The 20,429-nt window shown below is 46.5% G+C and overlaps 1 protein-coding gene and 1 long non-coding RNA gene across 2 annotated transcripts in view; one reads left to right on the forward strand and one right to left on the reverse strand.

Moving 5' to 3' along the window:
- The window catches only part of LOC122176045, a 123,647-nt gene extending 103,931 nt beyond the window's left edge, over nt 1-19,716 (reverse strand). Inside the window, exons 1-2 of the long non-coding RNA XR_006177612.1 lie at nt 19,656-19,716; nt 18,721-18,812 (exon numbers count right to left, since the gene is read on the reverse strand). This is a non-coding gene — a long non-coding RNA (uncharacterized LOC122176045). The remainder of the gene's footprint in view (nt 1-18,720; nt 18,813-19,655) is intronic.
- Nucleotides 19,717-20,203: 487 nt separating this feature from the next.
- FAM20C (FAM20C golgi associated secretory pathway kinase) overlaps nt 20,204-20,429 on the forward strand; it is a 55,503-nt gene continuing 55,277 nt past the window's right edge. The window contains exon 1 of the mRNA XM_042864469.1: nt 20,204-20,253. The gene's annotated coding sequence lies outside the window, so the exon portion shown is untranslated. The remainder of the gene's footprint in view (nt 20,254-20,429) is intronic.

Raw genomic sequence — 20,429 nt, forward strand, 5'->3', positions numbered from 1 at the left:
GGCTAAGGGGTTTATAGAAAGCGCTCTATCCGTTTCACACTCCAAAATCTGAATTATAATTAATTCCAGGAATCAACCAAACCTACCCTTGCTTTAAAAATGTCAGGCTGAGGAGTGCACTATGCGAGATTACAATTACAATTAATCAGAAGTGCACACGCATGCATCTCCCCACTTAAACTCCTTACCCAAAAAAATATTACAGCAGCCCTGACAGATACTAAATGATCTTTTCAAACAATGCTCACTGGTGATGAATGGTGCAATTCTGCAGCCCAGTGCTAACACAGAGCTGCTCGGCAGCAAGCAGGCATCATTTAGCAGCTCCCGTGCTCTCTCCAACACACGCCGATGGCACCGACAGCTTTTGCTATCCCATCTGGGAGGAACTCTAGGGATAGAAGAGCCCAGCATGCTAGATTCTATATCAAGTTATCAACATTTAAGGAACATTAGGCATAACTCTTGGGATGCTGCTGTCATTTACTCATTTTCTTGCACAGATAAATTGAGTTACCCATTGCTGCTGCTGCTAAGGGCCCTACTGGTGCTTTCCAGCCCTATGCTGTCCCACTGAAGACCACTGAGCTTTCTCTGCTCGAGTCTGATGCCCCAAACATGACTGCAACTCAGGCTGTTCAAATAAAAGCACCTTTTCTTCCACTTATCCACCTGAAAAGCAATTTCTGTTCAATTCACCAGGAAAATCAACACATTCTGTTCTGCCCCAAACATTTCTCTTTCCTAATCACCACACAGGGCTCCTATCTGCAGTAGATGAAGCAAGCAGACCAGAGATGTCTATTGCAGCCAGAGATCCTGCTTTTCTCTCATCAATTATTTGTGCTACAATTGTTTCTAGTGTTTTCTCCTCTTAGGGAAACTGATGGCAGCTGAGTGTTTGGCTGCTGCTGTAGAAGTGCCAAGGCTTGTTATTTCATTATGGAAGTATTATTCTTATTTTGGGTATTCTTCATGAGGGCTTTACATAAGCAATGAGCTTTGTCTGGTTAACAAAGTATGGCTGAAGGACAACCCTAAGAGCTGGAAGGTGGCTCTGCAAGGATTAATCTGGTTTCCTATGTAATAATTAATGAAAAAAAAAAAAGGATCTATCTTTCGACCACTTCCAGGGATGAAGCTGAAAAAGCTCCAGGCAAATTCCTCCCCTCCAGCACAGCACTGGAAGGAGGAGGACAAGCTCTCCTGTACAGGGGAGTCCCAGCTCTAAGAAAACTTTTCCCAACACCAGGAGCTGAACGCTCCAAGCCAAGCAAGGAGTTGTAACATCCTGCCTGCTCTAAGTGAACAGAAATATTGATCCTATGATTTCCTTCTGCTAAGATTTTTCCCAGCTGGAAATGAAACTGTTAAGAAAACAGCGTATGTGCAATTAACTATAATAAACAAGTGCCAAAATGACTTATTTTTCTAGCAACAAGATCCACATTCCTCATGGTGTAGCAGAAAGCATTCTTAACCCTGGTTACAGGGCTCCACACAACTATGGTGGGAATGTTTTCTTGGACTTGTTTTGGATCTGAATTTCACAGTTGCCTTGTGACATGGAGAGAGGTTACCATGCATGCCTGATAGCTGGTATTGAAAACACCCATGGCATCCACCTAGTCCCATGAACGGGGTCTTGCCAGTGACAGTGAGGAGCTCTGGATTCTCTGTATTATTTCATACGAGTCATTTCACTCCCCTGCAGTTCACTTCATTTTGGAAATTAAGTGTTCCTCTACCAAGAGATTTTTTGAGACCTCCCAAAGGAAATCTCAAGACTGGGTGTTGCTGTGGCCAGCCCAAAACCAGCATTGGCAAAGCACTCCAGAAGACCACACTGGACCTCCACAGAGTGCTTTAACTCAGAATATGAAGACATTGCCTCAAGTCTACTATACAAATTGATTCAAGCAAGATAAAATTAAACTGTATGATTACAAAGGTTAACAAACTCAAGGGAGTAATTTAGACAAATGGCCAAGAGATCTGTTTTTAAAAGAGCAGAATCAGAGATAATGGAATTCAATCACTTCAATGCAGTTTTCCTCATTTTCCTCAGTTGAGAAAACATTGTAAGTCAATGTCAAACAAAAGTGTTAAATAACTCCTGTAGTGTTTACCTTTGAGTATTAGGTTTAAATGAGGCTTTATAAGGTAAGGGTTGCTCGCTGTTTAACCTGCTGTAGGAGAAAAGTATGTAAGATATTAAACATGATCCAACTTTATTGCTATTATCCATCATTTCCTAATCCTTAGCTCTTAAGAAGGATCTAAAATAAATTATATAAGATCCAGTAAACAAATTTGCCATATAGGAAGCAAGTTAAAAAGGAAGCAGGCTGTCTGAGCACGGAAGGTATACATTTCAAGCGATGCTTAAGGAAAAGTTTCCTAAAGTAACTCCATGATGTAAGAACCCAATTCTCATTTATGGGAACACTTTGGAGCCAAAGGAAAGATTTCCTCCAGGAAAACTTAACTGAAGTCATGTGACAGAAGTACTTTGATATTTTGTGCAGCAACCGAAACGCAGCACAAAAAGCTCCTGGAATCCTTACCTGCTTCCATTTCCCATCTCAGTAAGTGAAAGAACAAAGGAAAGGTTACATTGCCAGGTTTCTCACTGAAGGCGATGGAAGCAGTTGCCTTAACGATAACGCCTCACATTGATTACATCTTAATAATCACAGCCACCCAGCTCTCTGCTTAGCACCCCGAGCTCTGCAGCAACAAAGCAGCCCTCTGCCCACCCCACACTGCCTGCTGTGCCCACTGATGAGTGGTGACATCTGCACCAGGGCTGTAAATATAACCGGCTCTGCAGCCACGTGGCTGTCAGCTGCTGCTACCAGAGCACTTCCCGAGCCACAGTTTTCCTGGGGTGCTTTGAGACTAATAGAAATAATGGCACTGAGGTATCCCCAGCCTGGAAGCATTCATGGGTTTGAGCTGAATCAGTGCAGAATGCTTCCAGGAGCAACTTTCCCTTCTCTTTTCCTGCCCCTCATTGTCAACATCCTTCCTGCAGGGCTTTGCAGCCCAGGCATGCAGAGTTGTACCTTATGCTCTGCTTGCTCTGTCTCAGCCTGTTGCCCATCTCCCTGCAAACCCAACATCCAGCAACACAACTGAGGCTCTTGAGGCTCTGAGCTACAGTGGTCACAGGGAAAGTGAGAATACAAAGTCAGGACCTGGTTCCCCTGGGGAAACACTGAACTTGCAGCAGCACAGCATCTGACAGCAAGTTTATCACCTGCATCCCTTGCTGCTAAGGAAAAAAAAAAAAAACACATTCAAACATGTCTATTTGCTGAAGTACTTCTTTAATGAAGAAGGTCATCTCAAATGATGAGCCACATGCAAGGGAACTGGGAGCTCTGTACCATGATGCATGGAAAGGCAGTGCAGCAGGATTCCATCTGCCCATCAGACTCAATGGCCTAAATGCTGAGAGCAGGCTCAAACTCATTCTTATTCCCTCATGGGTATTTCTGAGGGCCAAATCCCAGAGAGCTGGAAATGAGAGGAGCATAAATAGTTACAAGAATGAAGGAAGAGAAAAGAGACTCATGCTGAGAAACAGCAGCATAACAGTGCCCTAAGACTGCTGTGATGGGTTGCTCAGAGGGGAAGGAAGGCTCTATTCCTCATGCGCATGGCAGGTTAGGCAAGAAATAATAAGATGAAATTACAGCCAGGGAAACTCAATTTGGACATCAGGAAATACTTTCTAAGGGTAAAATACTTCTGCCCTGGAATAGATAGCTTAGGGAGACCAGGGAAAGTACAGTGCTGGTGGTTTGAAGAGACAGATGAACCAACTGACCTCCCGAGGTCCTTTCCAAGTCCATTGTCTTTAGTTTAGAGTAAATCATTTCTAAATTTCTCAGCAGACTCTGGCACCTGTCTGACCTCCATTTTTCCAGACTCTGTGAATGTGCTTATTTCTGAATCCACAGTGCCTTTGGGTTTTTGGAGAAGAGTATATAAACCAAGTGATAATAATTATGATATTTTATGATACACTTTTAACACAATTGTATATAAACTATAGCTCAATTTGATCCAAGAACAGCATTAAGCATCTGGCCATGCAGCCTTCATTCAGTCAAGAACATCAACCCTTGCAAATACTCTTCAGCTGCTCCCAGACAACGCTTGCAGGTTGCACAGTGTCAGACTCTGTACTTGATCAGCTCAGATGCTTTAGTGTTGCTAACTGGAAGGGCTCCATTTGGCACTACTCTAGGTGAACAGGTTTTGATAGCACGCACTGTAAAGACTCTGCACGAGCAGCACTTTCAGGGGGTGGCTTATTCAGAATGGCCACTTATTTTTATTGAAATCCCAACTTGAAGAGCTGGCCTAAGAGGCAATAAGTGAAACCACGCAGATCTCATGTGTGCAAAAACCAAAGCGAGATCTCAGCGCTCTCTATGAACCCGATCTTGCCACCCATTGCACACACTGGCACCAACCCAGCAAAGCACTTAAGAGCGTGCTTAAAATTAAGCATACAGGTAGTGCCATTTAGGCTAATGGAATGGCTTAAGTGCTTTGTTGGACTGGGGCCAGTCTCCTCAACATCTTGCAGTGTCGAGTACATCAAGCAGGGGTTCCATTTAATCGCATCAGACATTAATTGACAGAATCAAAGTAATGCAGCATTTAGACCGAGCCCATCTCTCCAAGGCAGCTATTATAATTACAGCGAGTAGGACAGGGATTATTCGTGCTGTCCCGCTGCCTGGAGTACCCTCATGGATTTGATCCACTTTGCCTCATCTCTCATAAGCCCTTTATCAGCAGTTCCCCTTTACGCTTCCCAACCAACACAGCTCTCATTGAATCATTGATTCCTCCCCCCTCCCTTCAATGATTACTTCAGCTTCTCACATAACTGGGTGGCACACCACATCAAGCATGTCTCGTTCAGTGCTATCTCCTCCTGATATACACTTGCATCGAGGCTGTAAACTCTTCTGGAAGGTGTTCTCACATGTGCATCACAGAGTTTCAAAGCACAAGAATTAATCTGGAGCGCAGGAGTTGGACTCAATGACCCTCACAAGTCCCTTCCAACTCAGGATGTTCTGTATTTGCAGGTCCTTTACCAGACCCACAGGACGTGTCCTTGATACCCCACTTCCACCTGAGAGCTTTTTTTTTTTTTAATAGCAAATCTATGAAGAATTTTGACTTTGTACTCACTTAGAAGCAATTTGAGCACTTACATTTCCAAAGCAAGTGAAAGTTAGAAACAGTCTGCAAACCCACCCAAAGGCACAGCTGCAGTTCTGCAGTCCCAGGCTGCAGGGACATCCTCATGATGTACCAACACACACAGTTGTTGGGACTCCTCTCCAATGAGTTCTTTATGGGGGGGTCACATCCTGAGCAAACACACGGTCTTTCCAATCACCCCATTAACTGCCTGATGCCATGAGCATTTCCCAAAACATGCAGGCAAGACAAACAGGAGGATATAAAAATCAGTTTCAAGGAAAAGCTAATTTTAAAGCCGCAACAAGAATGTCTCCCAGCATGTACACATCTGACATCAAGGCAACCCTGCCGTGGCTGGCTCTGCCAGGGTATGCTCCCTAAAATTAAAGCTGCAGATGCACAAAAAAGACATTTCACCTTCTTGTAACAGTCTGATAAACAGGAACTTTACTCAATAAATCAGAACCTGGTTTTTAATTGCATCAGCTCCAGAGTTGAAGCTGCGATGCTAAGCACAGCCTTCCTGCAAAGCACATCGTATTTGAGACGCAAGTAGGAGGGGAAGGACGACAGACAGGAAGAGGTTCAGACTTCTGCAGCCTTGGTTTGCACTGCGTGGTAATTACACTGAAGAATTCATGACTCACTTTGGTGCACTACTGGGCACTGCTGAATTAGAAGCTTGGCCAGCACACCAGACAAATGATGGAAGATCTGAGGTTCGTTTCTCTGGTGTAACTCATCACCAAACTCTCATGGCACTTCAATGGTCTTGTTAGGTTTTTTAGCATTCTAAGAAAGCTGTTTTTTTTTTTGTTTTGTTTTAATTAAAGAATAACTCACCCAAAAAAATGCACTGAATGGAAGCTTACAGAAATAGCAGTATTCCTCTTAAACAAACAAACAGCCTCCCAGGTAAACTGGGCCTTAACGCAGAGCCTCCATGGAGCATTCTCACCCAGACTACACAGAAGTGCTGCGTGTTTGAGCAGAAGCATGAAGAGGAGATGAAGCTCTCCCACAATGTAACACGAATAAAGGAAGAAAGTGTTTCCATTACACCAGCACACAAGCGTGTATTGTCAGAACAATGTGCAGAAAGGCCCCCCATCATCTGACAGCTGCAGCTAAGCCAGCCACACTGGAAGACATACATATGGACTGAGAAAGCACTTAAATTAACTCTTAAAGAGAAATCCTCTTCTGACAAGGATCACAGCCAGCTGGGAGTTACACAGCACACTGAAATTAATCCAGTTTTGCCAGATACAGCCAATCCCCCGTGTTGTGCTAAGCTAGCTGTTGGGGTTTGTAATGAGAACCAATTGGTATCAGCCATAAAGAAGTCTGCTGTGTAACCCTGACTTCTTTACCCCAGCAAAGCAAATCCCAAAGCTCCCACCTTCCAGGTAGGACAGGGGGTAGGAGTTTATGTACTTGTACCACTTCTCTCACAAGTTGCTGCAACACAAGTAGATTCTCACAGCACTCATAGAGCTCAAAACACTCGCAAAAATCTGCCTGCAAAACTCGTCATCAACATCAAGGCCCCTTGCACAAGCCTGGCAAGCTCTCAGAAACAGCAAAGGCAATTATTAACGTTGACATCTCCATATGCCAAACAACCACCCCTCTGTATGCTGGGTATTCTGTTTTAAGGCAAGCACAGAGATGGCAAACAGTTATTTTTTAACTCTTTTCAGTATACAGTACATCTGTCATGCTCTTCATCTCCATCAAAAAAATCAGAGCCATTTACCAATATGGCTGCCAACCGGCATCCTGCGTGGAACTCGTGGGCTGAGCTCAGCACAGCACTGCCTTACATGCATGGCTGCATGCATTGCATCCATCTCCCATGAGAATAAGAAGGGCAGTTGTAAGTGCTGTGGAGGGGGGTCTTGAAGAAACAGACTCCCTGACTCACTCAGACTCTGGATTATAAACATTAACAACACTGCCATGAAACCTTTGTGTTACGTGCTGTTACTGACATACAGTCCCTTGACTTCAACATCTCAAGCAGGGGAGATGAGGCTGTAGAAGGAACAGGGACCAGGGCCCACCTGATATCTCAAGCAAAGCTCAAAAGAACGTGAGTTGAGGAAAATCCCCCAGCAGAAAAGAGCTGCCAAAATACCTGCCAACATGGAACAAGCTGAGCATGTTCAAAGCAGCCATCACTTCCCTGACAGTTCTCCAGCAAAACTTGTCCTGATGAAGAATAGAAGAGGATCAGACCACATCCAAAGGGCAGTAGGGTCAGACCACCTGAGCCCAGGAAGAGAGGAGATTAAAACACCAGGAGGGCACAGCCAAGCACCTTGCCAGCAGCTCTGTATCAGCTCTATGCAATGCAGCATGAACTCCTTCCATAGCCACCACTGCCCTTGGGTTGCCTCGTGCCTCCTCACACGGCACTGCTGGCTTCCAAGGTGGCAAAGCAGTGAGAAGAGGGAATCTTCTACACAAGTGCTGAACTAGGGCTTGGGAGGTCAACACAATACTGCTCTCACTGAGTCTCTGAGCTAAAACAGAGAAAATAAGATAGCCATTAGAATTTGAAAATGAGTTTCCAGGTCATTGTCTTGGCAACCTTTCAGCATTGTTTTCCATGCCATGCATGCATAGAGAGCAATTTCTAACCAAGATCCTTGTGAAATCAGTCAGCCTAAAACATGAATGGCCAGATGTTCAGAGGAGGTGAAATTCAAGTTAGGCACTTGATTTCTGATGTGATTACATAACCTGTCCAGCAAGAAGGCAGAGCCAATGCCCCATGGCTGACGCAAGTAACCCAGATGGAGTGAAGCTTCTTGCACAGCAACTCCTGTTACTATCAGCATAAGCACATCTGGCTGCTCAGGGCAACTCCACCACAGGCAGCATCCAACACACACAGGTCCCAACCCATGGCAATCAGCAGACAGAGCTCTGCAGGGCAGAAGAGCATGACGCAGAAATGCCCAGATGAGCAGGAAGCTGCGTGAGAAGGAATGGTTCTACAGAACTTGTCAGCTCCAGCCCAGGCAGAGCCCTGCTCAACTCCTGCAGAAGTGTGCAAGAACTCTGACACCTTCCAGCAAAGTACCACAATGCATGGATATCCCTTTGTTGACAAGAATTAAAGCTAGCTTGCCCACAGCCAAGGTGGAGGTTCTGCCCATCACTCCCATGCCATGCTCCAACACTCAGCCCCAATAAGAGAACCAGAGCACTTTTTGCATCTCTTCCCTGCCCTTATACCAGGTCCCCCCACCCCAGCAGCAAGTACTCCACATGTCTTCTCACCCACCAGGCAAAGCAGAAAGCAGCATTTCAAATGCTCATCACCGCACACTTCTCCCTTTAAGGACAAAGTTCTCATCTCTCAGTAACTTTTCCCCCCGGCCTTTGTATGCAGCCTACATACAGCACTGATTTCACACCCATTTTCAGAGGGTGGGATGAAATTAAGTGACACAGCCATAGTCACACAGGCTGGCAGGGTTAACGTGAACTCTGGTAGGGGCACGTCCTTCTCCTGGGTGCAGGTGCGCCCTTTACTCTGTGCTATGTTACTGCCCTGTGACATCAGGATTGCCAGGCTGAAAATACCATTGTGTTACTAGACATAGAGTTTAATTTAATGTGGGTGTCCTTCAGAGGTTAAGCCTCCATGGGAGTTATTTTTGTAGAAATACAGTTCACAGACATCTGTGCCAAGAAAGCCGTTTCTGCTGCTTTTCTTCACAACTGCAAAGAGTGCGGTTTTTTCTTTAATGACTCAAAGACTAAATAAGAGCGTGGCTTAGGTTTCAAGAATGCAAACGTGCACGTTGAGCACCCAGAGCAAGTTCTCCTGTGCTGGCAGCAGCCTGCCCCAGCCAAAAGCACAGCACTTGCAGAGGATCCAGCTGGCAGCGCTCAGAGCTGCTGCCCTTTGAACACCGGGGCTGGAGAGCAAAGCAAAAAGGAAAGCCATTTTCCAGATCTTTCCATTAAAAGACTTCAGAAGTGATCACCACTGCTGTGCCTCTCATCTTTCTAAGCCTCTGTTCCTTTTTCCCCCTCCTTACTCCTTTCTGTTTCTCAGCCGCTCTGGCTGCCAGTCAGCAAGGAGCTCAATTACTCCAGTGGCACTCAGTGCAGGGTACAACAGCAGCACGTCTGCAGCCTCGACCCATTTCCTTGCTGCCACTGCAATGAAGAAGCAGATGAGAAAGTGCTGCTGTATCAGAACACCACCTCTATAAATTTGATGGAGGAAGAGAGGCTACCGGGGCACACAAGCTGCCAGCGCTGCTGTCTGGGACAGAGATTTGTATCGCACAGCCCTGCAGCATCCTTATTCCTCCTGAAGTACTTTGCAGCAATGCCAACATCTCCCTTCTGAGAATAAGCCAAGAATGCTGCACCAGGGAGGGTTTTCAGTCAAGTTCTCTCAAGTCTTTCACAAGAGAAACAATTTGGGTCTGTGTGGACTCATGAGATCATTCGGGAAGTGAAAGGGCCATTTTTGCCACAGGTTTGTAACAAAAACAGGTGGGGAATGGCACAATTAAACTCTGACTTCCGCACTGCCTCTGCAGTGTGCTCACCCTGCAGCATGCTTCAGCATCTGTCACACACTGTATGTGTGCAGCACACTCAAGGCTGCAGCCTCTGTGCCCTGAGCTGCAGTGCAGGGGAAGTGGGCTTGCAGGGCCGCACAGCAGGACCTCACCGCCTTCGTTTGTATGCTGGTCTCCACACTACATTCTCAAGTACTGAGCGTGTGCCAAGATACTGGGAAACAGCATCTTCCTCAGTGCATAAAATAACCCTATGACTTCATTGGCAGCAGCACTTCATACATTCTTCTACAGCTCCGTAGGTGGCAAGACAGGACCAGTCATGCTCTATAGATCCCCAGGGCTCCCCAGGGAAGCAGCCTCCTCCCAGGACTCACCGAGCCTTCACCCACCATCACACACACCCAGCACATGGCAGTGCTCTGCCCTTTGCCACCTGTGACCCCCAGTCCACTTCTGCCACTGCTGATGGTGCACAGCAAACCAAGCAGCTCCCCACAGCACTGCTGCCCTACAGACCAGAGGGAGAACGCACAGCCTACCTGTAATTATCACAAGGAACCTGTAATTACCTGCTCCAGGGCAAAGCACAATAAAATGAAAGACAAAAATAGGAAGTATGATGCAAGTGTTCACATTGGGCTGTGAGCACCTCTGCTAATGATACTCAAAGCTCCATCTCACTGTTAGTCCCTTGTTTCAGTTCTTATCATCTGTCATTTTCAGTCCTTCTGTACAAGACATCGTGTTCTCTCGCTTCATAATTTTGTCCTTTAATTTATTTGTCCCCATTTTCTTCTGTTCTTTCTTTGATGTTGATCCTTCTAATGTTTTTTTTTTTTTTAAAGTCTATTTTTTAGAAAATAACATTACCAGTTTCAATGCTCTGTCTTTGAAGCATTTTTGCATTTGCTGCTTCTTCTCTTCATAAAGTTTTTTTCATTAAGTTTTGCTTGTTATCTGTGGACCCAGAAGCCACCAGGTACTGAGAGCCTCATTGCATTACTCTGTATCAGAGAAACACAAATGTTCAGTTCTCCATTTATCACCCACAGTCCTCAGTATACTTGCATCATTTCCATTTGTAGACTGGAATTTTACTGTAGTCCTTTATAGCTTTGTATTCTATGGAAGTCTGCAACACTATCAATGAACTTTGCAGTGCTGGGCTAAGCAGCCCTCTATTCCCACTGCTAACCCCAGACATCACAACAAGGGCGGCACCAGCCTCTCTGTTCAATGTGCTTGGCCATCTGATATCAAACTGCCAAGCTGAAGATCACCAACGGAGCTCCTGTTGACTCCAGCAGGCAGCAGAAGACAGCTGCTCCTCTGTCACCTCCAGCACAGGATCCAGCCACTGCAGTTCTTCACCCCATCAAGGCAAGGAACACCCTGGACATGGCATTGCACCTTTGAAGATCTCAATTTTTTGCCTCTTTCTCAAGGGTTTTTCCAGATACACTAGTGCCCGAAGGAGCAGCACCCATGGAATAGGCACAGAGCAGTCCAGCCCTTGTGCCCCAACTGATCCACCAGGTGAGCATAGCCTGTATTTGAAAACAGCCAGAAAGGGAATGGGGAAGGATTCCTTCACACAGCAAATGTGAACACAGAACTACCACCACGGTTACAGAAACCCCTTCACCTTCAAGCTCTCACAGACTGAGCAGATATGTCATTTGAAAAAGCATTCACATAAGGATGAATCACTGCATAATGGAGTGTTTGAATACAGTGTCTCTGTTTGTACCTATGGCAGTTTTGTCTGAGAGGTCTGGACCACACCTGGCACTGCTCTAACTTCACTTCAGCTCCCGAAATATTTTACAAGTCAGCAGCTATTGCATTGGCTTCTTCTGCATGTTTTCCTGAGAGAAAGGACAGAAATCAGAGCAGACAGCCATGTGCAGAACATTGATCTAAAAGATAATGGGAAACACTTTGCCAGGGGAGAATTCGATTCACTTCAATAACAAGGAATGTTCACTTCAGTGACACCCAGAATGGTCAGCGCTGGGCTCCTGCAGGCTCAGCTCCCCATACAAAGGTCATGGCATTCTGTCAGCAAAGAAAACAAAGGTGCTGAGATGGGCTAGTCAATAATTGACTCAGCCCTGTTACTCACTGCACTCTATCTTGTCACCACGTCCCTGTCTCCAGGTTTCAGCCAAAAACCAGTGGACCACTCCACAGAGAAGAACTTGTGGAGAAAAAAACCTCACCGCCACTGCCAACATCGAGTTCCTACCTGTTTTGGACAGAGGTCACCAAGCACTGCTAGGTCCATTTACACTGCAACTTCTGACAGCTGGGAGGCACACAGAACAAAGCACACTAATACGCACAGCTTTGGTTTCAAAATCCCCATGGAAACCTTTTGTGGCTACTTCTCAGAAGTTACCTCCAATCTTCAAAGAACCAGAGAAGGAAGAAGCTGCACCCAAAGCCCCTCTCCCTGCAAGGCCAACATCCCAGCACAGCACAGCCAGGAGCCAGAACTTCAATGCATTTCCTTGCAAAGCGTTCATCTTCCAACAGAGCAGGTAAAAAAAAACAACAGCTGCTTTCCCTGCCAGCTTGTTGGGGCTGAGCACTCAGATCATCCCATCATCCTCCTCCTCACCGTTCCACCCAAGGACATCACTCTCATGTTGTGAGCACTGCACAAATGCAGAACAAAGGACCCTGCTTCAAAGCTTCCCAAATCTGCAAGAAGTGGATCAGTGGAGATGTACAACCACAGCCTATGGGTGGAAGTCTCAGCTGAGACCAACACGGTGACAATCCCAAAAGCAATCAGATCTGACTTACCAGGGATGTAGCAATTATGCTTCCAGCTCAGACACTTAAACTGAGCCAAGTATTTGACTCCATCCCTGGAAGAAGCCCAGTGCCTGACAGAAAACACGATGGCCAGAAATGCATCCTTCTGCAGCACCCCAACATCATCCCTGCCCTGCAATAGCACAGCTGCTCCTACAGCAGGGGCCACACACATCCTCCCACCTCCAGCAGCAAAAGCCAAACAATTCCCTTTAAGCACCAGAGTTTATTATTGCAACACATCGATAGAAAAACAACCAGGACAGTGATAATGTGTGATAAATCCCTTAGGGAAACTGACACATTCAGCATCAAAGAGTGAAAATCTTCACCACCAAAGAAGTTTCAGGAAAGCTCATCCTGCAGACAGGAAGGACAGAGGAAGCAGAGCTGTCAGTTGAGGTATGGGGAGCACAGAACAGCGCAGGCTGCTGGGAGCCACACTCAGCACAGTGAGAGCAGCACCAGGAGTGGGGAGGGCCAAAAATTCCTTAGGAAAGAAGCAGACACCAAGCTCGTAAGCTGGGATACACCTGTTTGTTAGTGACTGGAACATAGAAGGTGCATGTTTTTAAGCAGCAACAAAAGCTTTTTCACCAGCACCTACTGAGCCAAGTGCAGGCAGCGGGAAGGAAAAGGAAGGCTGATGGAAACTCCAAAGCCCTCACAAGCACCAGCTTTGCTCAGGTTTTTCTGTGCTTGCTGTGAGCTTTATAGCAAGGCTTGATTAGAGAACAAAGTGTCATCATCTGTTGGGAGATGGGGATTCCTTATGTGACAATTACTGTACAGGAATCCTCCACAGCCAAAGTTCTCAGCGGCTTTCATATCAAGTCATCAGAAGCAAAGCCGTGATTATTCTGATCAGCATTTAGGAAAGCACTTCTGCAAAGGCAGCAAGCAAGAGAATCACAGGGAGGGGGCATGAAGACAGACAGCGCTGGGGAGCAGAGGGATGCAAAGGGCTTTTGCAAGCCCCTGGCTTGCTGTGCTTTGTATTCCCAGTCACATCACACAGCCTTTACGTACCAGAGCAATCCCATAGCCCTGAGGGCACTGAGTGTAAGAGATCTCTCCATCCAGGACTCACACAGAGCCCCAGCATTTCAGGTTTTCCCTCTGCACAAGTATTCTTAAGGATTTGAGTTTCTTGAGAGGTTGAAGTCAAGAGCACAAATTACACTCCAAAGAAAAGAGACAAAAATATCAGCATCTCTCTCCTGTACTGACTTTCATTAACACATCACACAACTCTCTCAGGTCTCCCTCCCACCAAATTAGGAAATGATGCTGGGAAGTCACTTCAGCCCCACAGAGCCACAAGGAGTCCTGGTGTCCCCCAGGGCAGAGGAACTCGCAGCCCACGTTACACTGCCTGGCTGCAGGGCTCTCCCATGAGATTTCTTTATTAGTATTTTAACTTCTATTTCAGGCTGTGGTATGCTTAAAATGTCTTTGTGGTTTACTCCAACTTCCTCAGCTTTTTTTTTTTTTTAAATGATCAGATTGAAAGCTTAACCAGCCGAGAGGGAAAAAAAGCTCAAGGTAAGAAGTCAGAACATCCATAGAAATCCAAATTAGACAGCAACAAAAAAAGAATTCCCAGAAGAGTTTCTCCAGTATACAATTGAACTCCCCGTTCATGTATTGGTACATGCTGAAGTGTGGCTGTGTGACTACATACATCAGCACATGGAGCCTTCCCGTGAGGATGTGTGCTGCACCTTGTTTTTAGCATCAGGGTGCATTTTCTCCAGGCATAGATCACGTAGCTCCCTCAATTTGAATGGACCTGCAAGATGGTTGTCTAATTCAGGTCTAAAACATGGCTTGCTTTTTAAAAGATCCAAGTACTGCTACCTGAACACAGAAAGTCCATGTGGAATGCATTATATTTGGTGATAACCCTTTGAAGTCTTGCAAACTGAGATAATTTTTAGATAAACTAACTCAAATTATTTCAGTAAACAACAATTAGTTTGCCATGTCATCCTCCAACTGCAGGAGAGACCGGAAGGAGCTGCTGGAGCTATATAGAAGATCACTGCTCTGCCTGAACAACTGGAGCAAATGCAATGCTGCCCCAGGCCAGCCTCACCGCTCCAGCAACAACAATGCCAGGTTTTGTTCCCTTGCTGCCAGGCAGCCCTCTGTTCCGGCCAGTGGAAGAATTGAGCATTGTGGAGCAGATCCTCAGCTGATACAGTGAGGTGGCATTTCATTGAAGCCATGGCCAGCCGATACCAGCTGAGGAGCTAACTCCTGATCCGCAACAGCTGAGGAGGAACAAAGGGGGCAGGGAAAAGCTTTCTGCTTCATGGTCCCAACATAATTAATGAGTTCTCTGCCTTCAACAGGTCCCTCAGCAACACCTGGGGTCACACAGAACATCTGAATCCCAACCTACAGAATGGAAACACCCCAAGCTGAGGCTGGAATCTGCAATCCTTTGAGGCTAGCAGTGCATTTCCAGGACAGGCTGCACTTTGCCCAGCAGCTCTGCTGAGAAGAGGGAAAGCCTCCTCTGAGCACTACTGAGCTCCAGCTCACAGCTCAGTGCATTTCCAGTCAACCACAATGGGAAGGAAGGATTGCATCACTTCAGGCTTTGGGAAGAGACTGGTCAAAGAATGGACCAAAGGCATCATCTAACTCACAAAACCCTGGGCTGGAAGGCAATCCAAGGAACTTAAAAGAGACAGACCTACATGGTTGTTTCAACACATCGCACTGCTTTAAACAAGTACTGCTGATCTTTCACACGTCAATGAGAAGCAGACTGAAACAGCACTGACAGCCTTGCCTTCTGTTTGGGAGGCAGAGCAGGTGTAATTCTCAGCAATAAAGGTGACTTTCACAGTGTGGGAGGTTAACACACAGGAAACCCCATTTTCCCATTCGATGGAACAACAAAACCACATCAACAGAAGCTACGCAGCCAGGCCTGCCTTGTGGTCTGTCCTGCTGCACTCAGATTTTACATCAGGCCGTAAGCAGTTATAACACAAAATAGCCAGGTCTGTTTACTCAGCCCAAAGCACGCTTCACTTATTTACCTGAATGCTTTATCACACACACTGACCATTGTCGCTGCTCAGTGAGGTGAGCAGGCAAAGTGGGGGGAAAACCAACGCTGGCACAAATCTCCCCAGCAGAAAAAGCTATTAATTTGTGCACAAAACAATGAAGGAATGCCAGGATGTGACTACTGCCCCTGAATTCTTGATTGTATTGTTAAATAAAAGCAACACATTTTTGCATGTTCTGCCTTTAAGTGCTAATTTGAAACATCAGAAAAAGCACATTAGGTCCAAAGCAATCCTGGCTTGTGGTTGTAGTGGTTTAATGTCACATTTCCAACAGCATTCACATCCTTTAAAGAAAGTGAAGAAAGAGCATTTTAATTCAATAGTCGAAAGAGGAAAAAGTGGATGGCAAGGAACTCGATTTTATTGAAATTATTAATATGAGCTGCATGCAATAATTTCTTAATTGAATATTATGACATTGAGAAGTTATTTCCTTGTTAACACAGCATTGCTCTTACAGGAGTAACACTGGTCCAACTCGGCACAGCAGTAATGAAAAGCTGTTGGCCACATGCAGAACTCCATTTGAAGGCCATACAGGTACAGAGGAATATTTACATTTTCATTACTCAATCTGGGATCTCAGGAGGTAAAACAGTAAGTAAACAAGTTCTGAAACCATCCGAACCACGCAGCGTCAAAGGCCCTACCTCTCTGCATCTATCAGTTCTGTGGGTAAAAGCCGATTTGAACAAGGTTCAACACCAGTCCACATTTTCCAGTTACCAAAAAAATCGGTATTTTCCCCCCACCAGCTCCAAGTTGGAAAGGCAAACATTTGATTGCCAGTTACCTCCCCTGCCTTCAAACGCTGCACTTATGCTGGAGCAAAGATGCCAAGGCACAGAGATAGGGCTCAAATCCAACCATTCCTTGCTGGGGCTCCAGCACCAAAGCGCTCTTGCACTACGCTCACACTTGCTCACAGCAAGCAATGGGATGCTCCTGGGAGGCTGCCCCAGCCCTGCTTTGCTCAACCTCTCTGGCTCTGCCCTAGCCCTGCCTGCTCCTTTTGCTCTTGTGCTGTCTCATCTCCCATCTGGGCTGACCTGCAGCCCAGCTCCTGACTGCACTCAGGCCTCACCCTTCAGCTCCGTACAGCCACAGCCTGTGCCTTCTTGGTCACAGGTCACCTCAGCCCTCCCAGCAGATATTCAGGTTCACAGCATGTCCCAAACTCCAAGCTGCTCACCAGCCTTGGAGGACCTCCAAAAGGAACACGAACACAAGGTTACCACTTGCTCTGTTCTCCTAAAGTGCTATTTACAGAATTAAGAAGAGTCTCTTCACTCATCAGTGTGGTCACCTGTGAAATGAAGCATTTGTAGATACTGAAATCAAGAAAAATAATTACCTGATGTTTTTCTCCCCCTTTAAAGTCTCCCACAGCATTGACTAAGAAGACCAATGGAAAATTTGATCCTGGTAACAGCATCTGCTCATCCCTGCTGGGAAAGTCCAGAGCTTGAAAGATACTGAGGAAAAAAAATGTAAGGAAGAAACACCCACAGACTGACAATGGGAATGGAGAACTCCAGGAGGCAGCCCATGTTAACCAGTGCATAGTAAATCCCAGAGCTCACAGGATGCCAGAAAGGCCAGGACCACAGGTGAACAACATCTCTTAAAGCAATTAGGTGCAGGTGAGTAGAGTCATAACTCTATTGCAGATCCTCAGAGGAGATTCTCCAGCTGGTGTTGCTTGCTATTTCAACACCTTGACTAGCATATGGGTGCTGTCTACACTATAAAAAGAGTCACTCAAAGAAGCAAATGTTGCAAAAGAGCAAAAGCTCTTCTGAAAGCCACCAAAGAAATTGAAAGCAGTGTAAAGAATTAAGCAGCTCTCCTTCACGTGCATCTCCAGGAAGCTTCAGTCCTGGCAAAACCAATCCACAATGTCCAGCTGCAGAGTGAATACATGCAAGCAGCCTCCAACCCCCACACAGACCTGTACTGCTTGAAAGGAACAAAAGGACCAAGAAGTCAGAACAGGATTCAGTCCATAAGTAGATACGATCTAGATAAAACCATACTTAATAACTAGTATTCACAAAAGGTCCTTCTGATGAGAACAACAAGCAATTTCAAGGAATCATTTACCTGCTCATGATACTGTGCTTCTATTTCACCTTTCAAAAGCCATGTAATTACTTGCCTTTAATTTTCTGTATTAGACATTAAAGCCAATCTCACTTCCCTTACATAACTCTGGAACACACAGTTATGATATGCCTAATGCAGCATTTTGTTTCTGCAAAATACCACATGTATTCAAACAACTTCAACTTTTCACATCTCAGTGCTTTTCCACCTGCCAGGTGCCTGCTAAGCCACGTCCCCTCAGGCCAGAGGGGGAGAATGCTACAAATACAGCCCATACCCCATCAACCCTTCTGGGCCACCCAAAGGGAATAACACACTGCACCCTCCTACCTCACAGAGACCCCAAAGAGTTCCAAGCAACTTGCTCAGAACCTCCTAGAGCAAACCATAGGAAAGGGAACACGCTTGAACCATGACTTGCACTCACCTCCTCTGGAGCACCACCTCTGCCTGCTCTCCTCCATCACAGCCATAACAGCTCCTAACCCCCAGCTGCCTGCTTTTGTCTTCCTGGCCTTGATGGCTAATGCAGCACAGCTGGTGGCCCAAAGGAGAGCACGCCAAGCTGAGCAGGAGAAAGCCTATAGCCAGTGGTAGGCAGAAAATTGTAACCAAGTGCTCTTGTTCATGTAATTCCTGATGAACCTCCCTTGCATATCACACTCCTTCCAGAAGAGGTGTGTTACTCAGTTGAAATCAAGCTGTGTGTTTTTCCCGGAGGACCTAAAATGCTAACTTCCTAATCTAGGTTAAATAAGTTGGGTTTCAGCTTTCTGCATGGAAAAGCAGTTAACTTACAGCCCAAACTACTCTGCCAACCATACCTGTGTGTTACTGAGCAGCAGTGGAAGGCAAAAGCACATGATGACAGTTTGTGATCATCCTCATAGCTGCCCTTTAGCTGAGCTTACCTTGGTGAAAACACAGAAGAAGATGGAAGCGTTGCTTCTGGTTCCACAACGGGGATTTCTGCTGTCATCAGGCACACGTATATTGAGGAGTCCTGGGTGACACAATGGATATCAAAGCACTGTCTCTGAACCTGGGTACCAAAATGGCCCTCAAGACAGCAAGTAGGTCTTGCTCCTCACAAAGGCACGCGTACATAGGGTGATGGCCTTGTCCAACCTTTGTTTCCTGGTCTTTTTTTTTTTTTTCTTTTTGCCCCTTAGAGAAGCTGTGAGTTCCCTTCTGCAGAGCGGAGTGCTGCTGTCAGCACATGGATGTGTTCCAGGGGAGCACAGTGTGCCCTGCAGGAGCTCCCAGTGAGGGAATGGTGCTTGATGGATGCTCAGGTAAAAAATACTTCTGAAGGGGGGAAGGCAATATTTAATGTTGGTTAATCCTGAGAAAAACGAGCCATCCCAATCAGCTTTGAGAGGATTGTGTGTAAAGAATTTCACTCAGAGGGTGGTGATGCACTGGTGATGTCCAAGGAGGCTGTGGATGCCCCGTCCTTGGAGGCATTCAAGGCCAGGCTGGATGTGGCTCTGGGCAGCCTGGTCTGCTGGTTGGCAACCTGCACACAGCAGGGGGTTGGAACTGGATGAGCACTGTGCTCCTTTGCAACCCAGGCCATTCCATTATTCCATGTAAAGGTGGTGGTGGCTGGGCAGAAGCACGTACCTTTATCTCTCCTGCTGCAGCCCCACATAATGTTATTGAGCCTCGCTAAGGAGCACAGGTGCCTCGTGCCACACACAAAGCCAGCAGCCCGGAGCACACCCGACCACCCGCTCACCCCACGCCGGCCGCAGCGAACCATCCCTTCCTCCAGCACCCACTCCCACCACCCGCCGGGCGCTGCCCTGGGGCCAGCAGCATCAGCAGGCAGAGAGCAGATTACCTCGGGATTATCACAACCCACGGGACGAGGGATTACAAAAAAACCGCCGGTCCTGAGGAAGCAGCGCGCGGCGCTCCGCCCTGACTTTGCTACGGCGCGAGGGGAGCCGCGTGCCGCCCTGCAGCCCCGGCAATGACGGAGCACAACCGGCGCCCCCAGCACAGCCCGCAGCACTTCGCGTGCAACACTTTGCAACGTTATTGCAGATTCCCCTCTCAGCCACCGCTCGGTTACTGTATTCTTCTGCTTCTTCTTCTTTTTTTTTTTTTTTAATTAATATATTTTTATTTTTTTTAATTTTACTTTGCAAACCTTTGTGGAACAGACGCCCTCTCCTTGCTCCGGTTGGAGCTGCAGTAGAATGAAAGGGGGGGTGGGGGTGGGAAGGAGGGAGGAGAGGAGGAGAAAAAAATAAAACACTTTTGGTTGAGGTTTTCCTGTTACTATCACTGTAGCGTTTATTTAGCCAATCTCCTAACTGTGACGTGAGGAAGGCAGGAATCATGGCTCGCTCATAATATTTAACACACCCACTGGAAGCTGGAGCTGCAGAGCTACCCGTCCAACCCGTCTCCAGAACCCAGTGTGGCTGAAAGAGGTTTCCACTCTTGCACCTGCCAAGCAGCTCTCCCCCTCTCCCCCTTCCCCCCCCCCTTCCCTTCCTCTCTTCCTTTCTCTAAAGGCAGATCTGTAGGACCCAGCAGAGATCAAAGCCGGGACCTCTTTGCTATAAAGAACCGCTACCGAATTCTATTAGTTTCTTTCCTCTAATCC

Source organism: Lagopus leucura, unplaced genomic scaffold (genome assembly GCF_019238085.1).
Source record: "Lagopus leucura isolate 7727_CA_CO unplaced genomic scaffold, USGS_WTPT01 Super-Scaffold_760, whole genome shotgun sequence".
In the NCBI taxonomy this organism is placed as follows: Eukaryota; Metazoa; Chordata; class Aves; order Galliformes; family Phasianidae; genus Lagopus; species Lagopus leucura.